The 11,256-nt window shown below is 41.2% G+C and overlaps 1 long non-coding RNA gene across 1 annotated transcript; it reads right to left on the reverse strand.

Moving 5' to 3' along the window:
* Window positions 1-10,330: 10,330 nt before the first annotated feature.
* LOC142412054 (uncharacterized) lies at window positions 10,331-11,253 on the reverse strand. Its single transcript, XR_012776354.1, has 2 exons — window positions 11,092-11,253; window positions 10,331-10,628 (listed from the first exon to the last, which is right to left on the reverse strand). It is a non-coding gene; the product is annotated as an uncharacterized LOC142412054 (long non-coding RNA).
* Window positions 11,254-11,256: the final 3 nt, after the last annotated feature.

Consider the following 11,256-nt stretch of genomic DNA (forward strand, 5'->3'; position numbering starts at 1 on the left):
TCTAAGAACTTGGATAAAATAAGATAGTATGACTCAAACAACAGGAGGAAAGTGTCTGCATCACAGTTAAGCCACACAAATTGCTTTCACTGTCAGAATCAAGTATTCTAAAAAAAAAAAGCCAAGAATGATTAATCTTTTTTTTCTCTTTAGCAAGACAGATTGAAGTATCCCAGCAGAGCTAGACAGGAAGTGTTTAAACAATGCCTACTTAGTCTCCAGCAAGTCTTTACTAGTAGGAATACAAGCTTTAGGTCGGAAAGGAAAACAATAACTAAAATAACAGATTTTTACATATGCATGTACAAGATGAATATATTCAGAGAATCACAGAAAAGCACAAAAAGGTACTGAATAGCAAATAGGCTTGTTCAGCTCTTCACATCCAAAGTTCAAGAGCCTGAGAACACAAAGGATACAGTAGAAATGCATAAAAATACAATTTTTCCCGTGGCAATGCTGATTTAAGAATTTCTTCCCCCATGTCATTCATCTTCATCCCCCTGCTTGTTTTCCCACCTCCCTCTCCCCGGGTTGTGTTTCGTGAATCAGTTTTTAATAGCAGCAGTGGCTTAAGGTACAACCCCTTTACCATCCCCGACCGCTTATCCCCAGCCTTGTGCCACCCTGGCACAACGGTTTGCATGGCCAAGTGGTAAATGCTCTATCCTGCAAAGACAGGTGCTGAAGTAGACCTGAAATGGCCTTTCAAATCGAAGAAAGAAAGGAATAGTTGCAGAACGGCAAATAGCAATGAAAGAGAATGGCAATTTTTGGAATTATAGATGTTAAAATGTAAACAAATCCCCAAATCCCAAATTTCTAAATAAAGACTTTTAACATGAGTATACTACTACTTAAAATCATACGTACTTGTGAATTTAATTAATCATATTATAAATTATATTACAAATAAATTGATTCTTATATTCGTAAAAGATTGCATAGTAGGTTTTGCCACATTTCTGATTAGTCTTGGCACAGGCTGGCCCTTGAACGTAAATTGTCTTAAAAGCAATGGTTTCCAATTTTTTCCCCTTCCTTAACATTTCTCACAGACCATCATTATTGTATAGAAAATGATTCTGCTGGCCAGCTGCAGGCTGCTGACTGTGATGTGGCAGATCGCTGGCAGTCAGCACAGCAGGGGATTACGGGGGATCGCTGTCTTCATGGAAGGAAACCTGTAGGGACACATTTCCAATAACACTGCAGACCTAATGAGTGCCCAATTTTACGGTAAGACCTAGCAGCGAGGCTTCCAGACCACTGCTTCATGCTGTGCTGTTCTAACATTCATTTATCACAGTATTTCTGATACTTGTTTACTGTTTGCAATGCAGAGGAGCACTCTTCGGATAAATATGCTACCATAAACAACACAGGCTCCCACCCAGTGACTCCTATGTATGATTGCAGCACAGCTACGTAATGGTAATACACGTGGACAACGCTGTGGGGGCTGGAGAACAGAAGATGATGAATACATATAGTAGGATTCTGTGAAGAAAAAAAAAGGAAAAATTCAGCTCTATCAGTGGGTATTTTACCACTGTGCAGAACTACAACAATAAGTCGTAACTGAACAATGACATCCTAGGGAAAACAGAATTCCACATAAAAAGCTCCTTAAGAATAGCTTCCCTGTTATATCATGGAAACCTCATTTGGGAAATTTAAGATCAGAAAGAGAACAATTCTGAAGTGGCAAGAAGATGGGCTGTCAATAAATTCTCCCATCCCCGGTTTCTGTGATGCTGTGGCCTAATATTCAAAAATACCTCCATTCTCATTTTGTCTTAGAGAATTTGGTAACTCCTAAAAACGGATCAAAAGCTGGAAGAGCAAGGTGTACTTGAATTTGGATTCCTCCCGCGTCTAACCTGGCAGAGGGAAGCGGCACCGGAGCTACCAGCTGAGGCCAGTCCCTCCGCTGGAATGCAGCCGCCGGAGCCAGGCTGATGGATGCTGACAGCCCCGCTTTCATCTGGCAGTGTCCCCACCACCAGCTGCGCCGGGGAAAGAAAGAGCGTGCAGGAATTCACAGCATTCCCCCTCTGATTAATCCCCGGCTGTCCCGCTGCGCCTGAATGAATTGGGCTAGGGATTCGTAGCTCTGCTGGGGGAGATTTGCTGATTTCTTTGGGCCCCCTGAGGGGAAGTGATATAGAGAGCAAATAACCAGTGGGCAGTGCCGAAGTGATGTAATGGGCCAGGGCATGAAAGCCCCTCGCCTCTGCTCTACCCACGTTTACTGGTCTTTTCTCCGAATACGACCGGGAGTGGGTGCAGAGGAAAACTTCACGCTGCTGCCACATGCTGTAGCTTTACAGGCGATTTACAAAGCACACCCTGACTTCCCTAGCTGAGTTCTATGCAGATTGGCCAAGTTACAAGAAAAGGCATAAATAATGTTTAAGCCAAGATCTTGGGAGCACAAAGACAGCTTGGTTGCAACTGGCAGGTGATCTGAGAATGAAGCTAGGTAAGTGCCAGGGTGCAAGGCCCTGTGGCCGGTCTGGCCGCAGCCCTCAGCAGCTGCCCCAAACCCTCCGCCCTGGCTCCCTCCTTCTTTCCAGGCTGGACAATAATTAAATATCAAATTAAAGTGTCATCTTAAAAATGAGACCTAACATAGGCAGAATGGTGGGAAGGCTCTGGAAGTGTTACACTTCAGAAACTAACCCGAATCTTAGAAGAGAGTCACTGAGGGATCCGACTGATTAACCAGGTACCTAGGGACTATATGAAAACGTGCATGTGAATTCCAACTATAATTATACCGGCCTTGCTATCAACTAACATCAATGTACTATGCTGATGCTTGAAAGAATTGTAAGGTCTCAGATGCTCGTAATTAAGATGGAAAGAGTTTGTAAGTATGCGCAAAGCTTTGCATCTCTCCCTTTGTTTCCCTTGCAGTGCGCCCTTGAGCCAGCTCCAGTTTCTATTTTCAAGATCCAGAGGAAGGGAACGTGACAGATGCTCTGTTTTTCCCACCTGTGTGATTCACACATAGCTAGTAATCTCTGTCATTTATAAATCAGCAAATACTGCAAGATTTTTTTTTACTTTAGTTTTGTTATTGTTTTGTGCATGTTTTGAAATCTAGTATGGTAACTCTGAGAATACTTAGATATTACATTTATATATATAAATGTAATAAACACAACTAATAAATAATCACAAAGAAAACAGAAACTGGCACCTGGATTATTTGGCCAATTATAACTATGAAACCCACAGTTCTGAATACTGCACTGAAAAAATTCATAGCAGATAACTTACGATCATGTTGTAGCAAGGAAAGAAATGAAAATACATAATTTCAAATACTGTTATAATTCAAATCTAGGTACAGACAAAGCGGACTCGCTGGGTAAGCCATTCCCTGAGGATTAATTACTCAGCCCAGCCAACAGCTTGCACTTTTGCCTTAGTCTTTTCTGTGAAGGGGTGGAGGGTGAAACTGTTACTCCGAGCAGCTGTAACTAACCCCATCCTGCGTAAACTACCTGTTCTGCAGTGCAGCCAGCTCGCAGGCTCCCGTTTGCTCTTTTTTTCATATACTGGTCTTGTTTTAGATTCAGATTACATAATATTTTTCACTAATTTTGTACCTTTACAAACGTTGCTCCTGTGTTCTGAAGAATCAGAATGCTGCTGCAGTTCTGGTATAAGAACTCCTGATGCGATAGCCACTCCTGCAGTAGATAATTATTACTCTGGCATTAATGAAGCTGTTAAATACACTGCTGTTGTTCTGCTGGGGCCAGAGGATAATGGTCAGAGACCTAAAAATGAAAACGTTGGATTATATTTTCAAAGCTAAAAACATTACAACTGGAAATCTCTTTGAGGTTTTTGTGGAAAAATTCACTCCGCTAACTGCATATCCCAGTCATGGTTTCTTGGCTTTCTAGAATATCCTCCCTATTTCAAAGTTCCCTGTTTACAGCGATTGTTGGGTCACCAGTGTGGACTGGATTTACTGGAGGGGCAGAGAGGACTACACACTCAGTCCCCCAGCTCCATCTGCCGCAGGAAGCACTCAGTGCTACCTGCCAGCAGAAAACCTGTTGCTCCATCTCTCCGTGTCATGGGTACGTTCAGCCTTACTCACAGGTACTTCTCATCGCAGCATCAAAACCAGAGGAAACCAAGACAACGTAATTAAGCGATGTACTTACTGTCACAAAGCAGGGCCAGGTCTGGAACCAGCGAGTTTCCACTTCCAGTGACAGAGCTCCTTCTCTGACAGTCCTGATTTTACAGTGCTGCTATAAATATTGGATTAAAGTATCTTGCAAGGACAAAATTTAAATTTCCTTCCATTTCTTTAGCACTGCTCATTCAGTTATCCAGAATAGATTCTTAACAGTACCAGGCTGCTTCCGATTTGAAAGCCTATGTTCCTTTTTTACTTTATTACTAACAATACCAGCTAAAAATGACTCCGTTAGAATTGAGAACCCACTGTTAGGTGTTTTTTGTCATCTTAAATGATAAAACTGTGGTCATGAAGGATGAACGCTGAAAAAAGGATCTTGTCAGACAAAATGGGTGAAATTTGAAGGCCTCTTTTATGCAACAGCGAGGCCGAGAGCTGCAAAGGAACCATAGGTGACCCTAGTTCAAAAAGATTTTGAATCAAAAGATCTATCCAATGACTTAGAGGTTTCAAGAAGGCTTTATCCATCGCTGTGTTTTAAGGGCTGTATTGAACAACCTCTGTGAATCTTAGAGCCCTCACTTTCTAGCCCAGCTGAAGAGCTCCCCCGCAGCGTCGGCGCCTGCAGTTGTTGAATAAATGTTTCTCACACTACAGCTCAATTAAGTCAAGGATATCGGGGGGAAGATGATCCAAGTAATTCACTAGCCTGTATAGTAGAGGCTGGAGAATTCATCAGTCTTTTACAATGTACCTTAAGACTTCACAGGGTGTTTTGACTCTGATTTTTCTTTCTCATTCTTTCTCTGGAGTGGTTAGTTGTTCACTATGTTTCACAATCAGTATCATGGAGCATACACATAATTTGTAGTGCACCAAACTAAAGATGTTGCCGATAACTAAAATTCTAACAAAGCAGTGTGCCATGATATAATATTGCAAAACGTTCAAACCAAGTATAATACACTTCCAGTATGAAGATGCAACAGAATTTGCTGCATAAGCATCGCATAAAAGGATCTGTGACAACTATTCATTTTTTATCACTGTTCCATTTTAGTTGTAAATATTCACATAGGTGGTCACCAGCAGGAGAAATGTAAGCTATGTGATGTCTAAGTCCATTGCTTCTTAAAGATGGTGGTTTTCTAGCCCTGATGCTTGCCATAGATTTAAATGCTAAAGCGGCTTTTCAGAACACCGCTTCTCATGGTTGTTGGTGCACTCTGTTCTTCTCTTGCTGCAAAATGTTAATTCACGTTACCAATTACTGGATCTTTGACAAAACAAGTGGCAGCAAGAAGAAACCCCTGTGGTTTTTATGATAATAGTAAGTAGAAGTCAAGTTAACATTGCATGCCAAGTGGATCAGGAAAGCAGTAACTGGAGAAGGATTTTATGGTATCACTGCAATGTCTTGTTTGGCAATAGCTTATGTAATTTTCTATGTATTGTTGCTTAATATTCAGTTCCTTGCTGACACTTTGCACCAAAACTCAAGGTAGAGATATTCTATAAATCATAGATGGTAAACTTCACAGAGTTCAAAGCTCAGACATGAATTTTTTGTCTTCAAAAAACGTCCTCCATGATTTCAAAACAATCCAGCTTTGCTGAGGAGCTAAATTTTAGCTTTTTGAGAGAGTGAACAGAATTACTTTTAAAGCTATGAAAAGAAACATTAACTTTTCCAAATTTTTGAGGCTTACATGATGGCTTTTACAGTTAATGTCAGCGGCAGAATGGGGCCAAGCATTTGGGAACTGGGGGCTGGAAATTGTGAATTAGGTGCACGTATATGCATGCACACACATGAAGGGAATGTACTAACCACACTTCCAAAATAAATTTTGATCTTTCTTCCTTCTGAACAAAGACTTTTCATTACAAATAAAATAAACGCTAGGGGACTGGAGAACACATTTCAGCACATATGCATATATATACACATCATATATATATATACATATGCATGCTTTTTATCTCAGTTGCAACAGGACGATCGAACATCTAGTTTGTCTTCTAATTAGGACTTTTTAATGGTTAAATTCTCAACACTGAAAACAGGAATGAATAAACCCTTTACTCGGATGCACACAAACGTTGTGCTTCGGTTCCTTTTCCCTCCCATCACAGCTGACTCCGCTGAAGGATGGCCCAGGCTGCCCTGGCTAACGGGGTGGCCCCAGCCCGAGCACCCACAAGGAACCTAAGGCTCTTAAGCAGATTTGGCGTACCTACCAGGATCCTGAAAAAGTGCAAAAGAGAGGACAGGAAACAATTTGAAGGGCTTTTCTTCGTGATTTTGGTACTATATCACTCCCTCCTCTTTACGTGGCACACAAGTCACAGTAGATGGTATTTTTAGCCCTTTCTATGTTACATGGGTGCAAAAATTGCTGACAGAAACTGCCAACATGCTCCACTAATAACTATAATGCTGTTTCATTGGCATAAATGTGTTTTTACATTTACGCAGACCATTTACTTTAGGAACTTTTAATGATGCAACTACACTGACATTTAAAGCAACAGAAACTTCTCTGAAATGACCTCAGATTAGTGGATCAAATTCTAAGGGGATATGTAAAACGAAGTGAGGTATGTCAAAAGCCAACAAGTTGTTAATAACGAGTCTAACCGAAGCCAACGTATGCATCGAGAAGGTGTGGATATGCAGATTTAGATCTACACATTTAGACTCAATTCTTCTTTCAAGTAACATTTTCCCAACAACAGAAAACAAACACGTCACATCTGCCACAAATGTGCTGTACGTAACAGCAGTTCCTACAGCATCGATATTATATTTACTTAGTGATTCATCCCCTTCCTCTGTATGTTTATCTAACTACCCTAACCACATCCAGTTACCAATTACTAGCTAGAAATGGCCTTACAAAACCATGTTCAAGGGATTCTAAACAGTCAAACACAGAGGCTTTGGTGTCACCACTCATCACCAAACATCTGCACAGGAGAATAAATCAATCAGCACTTCCCTAGAATAAAATAGCAGCATGCAGCCTAACTATTTGCAGTTGAATATCCATCTCCTCTAACCAATAAAAAGCTTTCAGATGACTTCAAGAAGACTCTCGATTAGGCCTTTAAAACAGAGGAAGCAACAGATCTTCGTATAGTTGTTGCATATTGAAACTGTAAAACAGTTTTTCAGAAGCCGTTCAGTGATTTCAGATAACTGTAAGGTAAAATCAACAGTTGATTTGCCAGCTCTGCCATTTCAACCCATGAAAGTCAAATTTATTTTTCTTCTGATTTGGGTATCACCACCAGTTACCTGGATTCTCAGAATCGAATTCTGTTCTCTTCAGATCGTGTCAGTGCAATTCAGGACAGACTCTGGTCCTGCAATGGGGAATTGTATACACTATTCAATTATGCCTTAACTAGAATATAATTTTTCTCCTTTAGTTCTGTGCATTTTACAGGAATAAGACAAACCAGAAGCTCATATTTTTCAGTAATGCAAGCAAGTGTACACACTCCTTGTCTTCTCCAAATGAGCTATGTTTCTGCAATTGTAATTATTTTGTAATTATTCATGGTTTTGTAAGCTCTTTGTGGCAAGAGACAAATGCCAAATCCAACTGCCACGGACCGGCCTGTCACTCTCATCTCTCTCCCTCATCCCCTTTAATCTCTCTGCCAGGAGTTTGATCTCCCAACACTTTTAGAAGAGGGGCAGAGTCTGAGGTAGAAGAGCTTCCATGTATGAATAGAGCTGCACAGAACTTCACCCTTCTGGGAATTTCTTTTTTAAAGTATTCCCAACACACTTGTAGGCCTACATAATAGTCTTTTCGCTTGAAAGATAAATTATAAAGTCCTAAAAACTCCAGCTGCTGAAATTCAGAGCCCAAACCACATACAGTGGTCTCCTTCAGTCTCTCACTTTTCCACAGGACATTCCACCAACAGCAGATGACATTTCTCTGAATGAGAAAGAGAGGTGGCTACCTTCAAAAGCTAATTTCAACTCCACAGGAACAATCTCCTGATGCTCCCTCTGCAGTCAGTGGAGAAACGGGCACTTCCATATGCCTGTCACTGGCTACCTTCCTTTCTACTCCCCTCTCTCCTGGGACTGCAGAGGAGGTTAGTCCTACTGGGCTGTGGGAGCACCCCAGGAGTTAACCCCCCGGAGCACCCAGACCCGCTGCTTACCCATCTCTCCTTTCTGTACGGCTGTGGTGGCTGGTATCCCACGGCACTTGAGCTAATGCATCTGTCCTCAAAAAAACTGCAGTGAAGTGACAGGAGTAGCCCAGCAAGTGGTCCTGGACTGCAGAGTAGCTTCCTCCTCTCACAGCTTCGATATGCCTTTATGTTTTCACGTGCTTTTCCTGGGGACTGACTGAGAGTCTGGGAAGGTGAAACTAGAGTTAAAAACCACTGTGATCCTGTGTTTAATTATGTGATAAATAAATATGGATAAAGGTTTGATGCTAATAGGTATTTTTTATAGGTGTTGTAATACAGCTACTGTCTCATATAGCTGCCATGAACAAATGTGAAGAAAACTTCCATGACTCAGCTGATCATCCTCAACTATTCACATAGTTTGTGAAGGCATACCTGGCTCTTCACATCTCTCTTTATGTGGGGATTTATAAAACCTCAAATCATCCAAAGTAAGAAGCTAAATAGTATGGGAACAGCCCTTCATCTGATATACCCTCAGTGGAACTTAGGTACTTAGGTTAACTGAGCATCTGGCTCCCAACCTTTCCCGCGTTTAGTCTCACATCTTCAGACTAGTTCATTTAACTCCTTGTGTTCTCATGTATCTTCCAGCAACTAAAATAAGCTTCTTAATATTTCATACCAATTCCAGATATTACGCTCAGCATACCTGCCAAGGCTCAGCTGTTCCTTTTGTATAGATGCAAATGCATCAAGCGGGCAGAGAAAATTACTTTTTTGTCAAATTTGTTTTGAATCAATTGAATCTATTTTAGAATGATGTAAGCCCTGAAAAATGTTGTGGGACTGTCTGAGTCTGTTAGCACTTTTAAGTAAACAAACGAAACCTGCTTTAATTTAGACAAATTTCCAGGCCACAATTGTCAGAACACCACTAAAAGCTCTTGGGTATTAAAAAACAAAATCTAAATAAGAAACAGAAGCTACATAAGGAGGAGGGCTCTGTGGGAACCTTCCTGCCTTTGGTCTGACAATCCAAAAAGTGTGTTCTGGTTTCCCCCGGCATCCGGTGCACTCCAGCAAGTTTCTAAATAAAGTGGAGTAAAAACTTCACTCAAAGCTTTAATGTTCCTTAAATGGCATGTCTCATCTTTGCTGGCAGAGCTGCAGCTCATGTTAAAGTAAGCAACCACATTAACATTTTTCCTAAATGCTACTCTATATATTCTAAATGCTCAGCTCAAAAGTCGCTAAAATAAGCACTTAAAATAACAACTTCAAACACTTGCACTAGGCTGCACCATTCAGAAGAGCTATTTTTTCTTACCTCACTCAATTTCCCTTCAGTGTTCATTAAACAAAGGATGCTCCGTGCCATGACAAGGGCGAAAGGCTAGATTTCAGCTTGAGGACTAACATAAGTCAATTAGAATCTATTGGCTCCTAATTACAGGATTTGTTATTTATCCCAGGCTGCCTCCCAGCACAAAAAACTGGTGACTGACGCCTTCTCTTCGTGATAAACATTCACTGAGATACATGTGGAGGCTGAAGTGCAATGAAGATTAAGTGTTTCTTTTTCCTTTACTCTGAGCAAGCAGTGTTCAGCTTTCATGAGAATGTTTAATCCCCTTTTAAGCCTAAGTAAAAGCAACCTGTATTACATACAGCATATTCTGATTGTGAACACAGATTCTATCTACTGGAAAACCTGTAAATATAAGCCAATGCGTAAAAACTGCAAAAGGTATTTAAAAAAAATTCTGCAAATTAAGACCACATAAAATGAGATTGCTATGCAACACTAGCATTTTAGAGATAATGTGTCCATGAAAGTCTAACACTTAATTATGGAAAATGAAATAAGAAGCATGAAAATTATGATTGAACAGTAGCCCCTCTGATACATTCACACAATAGAGTACTAAAAAATCTTAGGAATCCAGGGAAATGATATATGGGTCAACTTAAAAAAAACAACAGAAACAATGGGAAGCCTAAATCTCACTTTAAATACATATTCAAGCATTTGCATCCACAATTCCTTCTTCAGCAAGCTGAGCACCCAGCATTTTCACTACCATCAACGCCTCTTTGAAGTTCAGACCTCCTCAAATGTATTCTCCTACTTTACATGAATTTCTGTCACCACTCTTTCCTTCCCCATTATCACCTGCACCACAGAGAGCACAAAAATTCACATAAAATCCCACAGGAAATGCAAAAGATCTATATAAAGCTGCAAAGTGTCTTCTGTCTCTCATCTTCAGCTCTTTACAAGTTTCTTAAACTGTTGTGAGAAGAGAGTTCTGGTTACACCATGGAAGGAGGGAAAACGTGAACTGAAATAATCAACAACCACCACCACGAATGCCCCAAACCAGCCTGAATGGTGTAGCAGGCTGCTAACTTCCTACGCAGCTATACCGGGAAACTCTGTGTGGCTACATCAGTGCCTACGTGTCTGGATCGGGGGTTTTGTTCAATAGTTTCATTATCAGTAACAAATGCCCACCACTTGCCTCATTCTGGCTGGTCCAGAATTAATGAGCATTTTAGGAGAGTGCAAATCAGATCTGGGATCCTATTTTTTTAAAGGGATTCTTTACAATTGCAGACATCCCCCACCCCTGGGCCTTAGCATGTCCCTCTTCTACCCCTGGAGTGTCTGTGTTGCCCTTGAGTGCTACATTTGCCCTGAAGGAGCAGCCCTGCCTGCTCCTCCCTGGGCTCTCCCTGGGTTCAGCACGGACCTTCATCTCCCTGCCACGGGGTCTGGGACAGCAGGCGAGACTCTGGAACATCCCAGGAGGACAGAGGACAGCTGAAGCCACCCAGGGCAGCGGCACCGCTTCCCACAGCTCCACCTGTGTTGAGTTTCTTGATACAAGGGAGCACAATATCCAAGACAGTCCTAC

This window comes from Mycteria americana, chromosome 7 (genome assembly GCF_035582795.1).
Source record: "Mycteria americana isolate JAX WOST 10 ecotype Jacksonville Zoo and Gardens chromosome 7, USCA_MyAme_1.0, whole genome shotgun sequence".
Taxonomy (NCBI): Eukaryota; Metazoa; Chordata; class Aves; order Ciconiiformes; family Ciconiidae; genus Mycteria; species Mycteria americana.